General features: G+C 39.4%; 1 non-coding gene across 1 annotated transcript; it reads right to left on the bottom strand.

Annotated features, from left to right (window-relative positions):
* Positions 1 to 2,138: 2,138 nt before the first annotated feature.
* Positions 2,139 to 2,223, bottom strand: trnal-uaa. The gene has a single exon. It is a non-coding gene; the product is annotated as a tRNA-Leu (tRNA).
* Between the last annotated feature and the right edge of the window lie 1,258 nt (positions 2,224 to 3,481).

Raw genomic sequence — 3,481 nt, 5'->3', positions numbered from 1 at the left:
GCTTAAGAGCTCTACAAGAAAAATTCCTACCTCCCATGTTTTTGTTGACCCTAAGAATAACACGCAGCCCTACATCCTGTGATCTCAGAGTGTGGTTTGGAAGATACGGGATCAGTAACTCCTGCAAATAACTAGGTCCTAATCCATTCAGGGGCTTGTAAGTTAACAGCAAAATCTTAAAATCAATTCTATATATAATAATGATATAATTCTAAATCAATTGGTACTGCACAGGGAGCTAGTGTAAAGAGGCCAAAACAGGGGTAATATGTTCAACTTTTCTGGTTTTAGTCAAAATTCTAGCGGCGGTATTCTGACCGACCGAACAAGCTGCAAGCGGGATACCACATGTTTTAGGACAGCAGAAAAAAGTGTATTACAATAATCAATTCTACAATAAACAAAGACATGCATTAGCGTGTTGGCATCAGATACAGAAATGATTGGTCTAAGTTTGGCAATATTTCTCAAATGGTAAAAAGATACTTTAGTAACTTCCCTAATACGAGTCTCAAATGAGAGATCAGGATCAAAGATGACCCCCAAACTCTTAATTTCTAGTTTAAGTTTTTATGAGGGACTGCAAGGGTTCAGCTCATGTAATCCCACATTTCCAATACATTTTTCAAATCATACTTTTCTAATCTAACCGCCAGAATTAAGACAGCAATGGTTGCTATGTGATGTAATTGCTCACCCTCAGTCTCAAGGCATTGGCGGCACTCATTCATTTTGGTCGATCGTTTATCGTTGTCCAGGGATTACATCGACAACACAGAATGGCATTGCATTCTATTATTTCTATAATACAATATCATTTATATCATGATGAGTCAAAGGGAAATGTCAGATATGTTTGCCACAGCAGGTGGAAAACAGAATACATTAAACACAGCTAGAGAACAAAGAGGGATTCACTTGCTGAAAAAACTATTAACATTGCTGATGCTGAAGTACAATTATTTATACATGCTGTAAAGAAAAAGTACCAAAGATTTTAAAACAAGATTTAGGATCATTTGTAGGGCTGTGCTGTGTGCTTTCGGGTTTGGCACCGGAATGCATAGCCGCTCTATATATCTTTTTGACAAGCCCCTTTCACACTGGCATGCTCTACCCGGGTCAGGAGCTGATGTCATGCTGGTCGGCTACACGATTTTTCACACTGCTTTTGATAAAGCAGGGTTGACCTGGGTGACAGACGCAAGAACACAATGCTGGAATCAGTGCTCCGGAAGCAGCTTGTTATGGACGCTTCTCTGGATTGAACTGTCGGCCCAGATGTTGATTAGAGCAAATGTTTCTTCATCCCTGCTGCAATCTGGCTCATGGTGTGTCTCAAGCAACACAACTATGGCTAAACAGAAGAAACAGAAAAGTTCCTTGCAGAAGTGAAACCTTCACGCAAGTGTGGCTGTTTGTATTTTTGTCTGCCGTCATGCATGTTGTCTCGCTCAGCCCGGGTCAAAGCACATTGACCTACATCCTGAGGTCAGTCATTGGGATCCGGGTTAAGAGTATTAGATTAATGTTGGTTGAAATGTACTGTTATAATTGCTGATATATTCCTTAAATATGAATTTATATGGAAAGAAATTATGGCAATGTTATACATAAAAATCAATAGATGTTTTTTTAACATATTTTTGCCGTATGCAACTGTTGGTATTAGTTCGGCAAATGAAAGGTTCTTTTTGTGCATAAAAAGGGTCAAAACATACCTGCATATAGCTGCTGGAGATGAGAGATTGAGCGTTCTTTAGGTTATTGTGAGCCATCCCGACAAGCAAAAACATTAGACTTACAGGCAGGTGTTGACAAATTTGCCAAGATGCTACCCCCTTTTAGTTTATTTGTGATTATCCGTGTAAACATGTTAGTAGTATTATTACTACAGCTAACGTCAAAAAGCTATGATGGATAACCTTTTGACCTTATGATTATGAATATTTATGAATATATAATGAGGGGACGTGAGTATATGAATATATGATGAGGGGGCGTGAATATATGAATATATAAATATATAATGATGGGGATGTGGATTTTATATAGGAGTAGGGAATATATATATATAAAACAGGTGCTTATAAAACATTGAATATTTATAAATGTAAAGAGTTTGAAATAAAAATAATTACTGTTGGTAGGATTTGAACCCACGCTGACAATTTAGTCAAATGGATCTTACGTCCATCACCTTAACCGCTCGGCCACAACAGTTTTTCTTAATGTGCTACTAAATAGAAAATAAGAATTAAGCTTACCGGGGTTCTGAGACTCATGACAGGTGTTTGAGCAAAATGTCAGTTTTTTTTTTTTTTTTTTTTTTTTTTTTTTTTTTTAAAAGGGGTAGGTCTGAGCCTGTTTTTCAGACCTCATAAAAGGAGGAAAATATATGTGCCAATTATTAGAGTGTTACACAAGATGTCTCATTCCGTTGCTAGTTCCTACTCTGAGAAAGCGGATCTTGAGGATCAGCAAATGGATGAACTTATAAACGCTTTTAAAAAATTACACATTAGCCCTTTCTCGGAGGAGGCTGAAGAAGAAACCGTGGAATGTAAAAAAGGTTCAAGAGAGTCTGAGCAAGTGCCTTTAAGTATATGTTCCAAGGATCCTCTGTGTATGGAACATACTCCTCTGGGGACTGAAGTGAAAATAGACTCGAATGAGAGAGAGGGAGGCGGCTGCTTTAGGGTAACTATGAAAACGCCCCTAGGGGCAATGCCTCAAGGAACGCCTATTCGTGGATCTCTGATAGGTCGTCTCAAAGGACCTCCCTCGGTCCGGAGGCATTATCACACCTTATAGTCCAACCCCCAATCTTTGGGGAGCCTACTAAATAGGCCCACAGACCCTTTTGATTGAAGGAGTCTGCCGCCATGTCTTCTGCAAACTTTAGATACTTCTCTGAAAATGCCATTCTTGAACCTTGCGATCTCGAGATGGATTGGACCAGTGAAGAAATGACCCAGCTTATAAAAGACTTTGAAAATGTCCCCCTCCTCTACCCTGCGGAGTCTGACGACGTCGACGGTCCTTTAGGCATCTCTTCTGAAAAAGTATTAAAGATCTCTGCAGGTCTCATAGCTTCTCTATTGGAAGTGATCATCGACCGCGTTATGCTGAAAAATTGCCGCGGTTGCGAAATTGATCACCCGAGCCAGCTGAGACACAGCTGCCTTTTTGAAGCGGACCTAAATTATTTTGATCAACATTTTGAAGAAATACTAGCAAAACTACACGTCCCATGGCTGAAACTTCTGGTAGCTAAAGCTCTAGCTTGTTTCAATTTCCATCCATCTTTGACGAGACTTCAGAAACTGGTGGAAGATATTTTAGCGGAGCTAAGACCTGAACGCTGCATTTGACATAAACTGCGCCTTCTACAAGAAACCTTGGATGACAAGACCCGAGGCATTGTTAACAAAATAACTAAGACTTTTTACCATTTTCCTTTTTCTCAGCAACTATCTTC

The sequence above is a fragment of the Polyodon spathula genome, chromosome 4 (genome assembly GCF_017654505.1).
Source record: "Polyodon spathula isolate WHYD16114869_AA chromosome 4, ASM1765450v1, whole genome shotgun sequence".
Taxonomy (NCBI): Eukaryota; Metazoa; Chordata; class Actinopteri; order Acipenseriformes; family Polyodontidae; genus Polyodon; species Polyodon spathula.
This window is presented reverse-complemented; position numbering and strand designations above follow the sequence as displayed.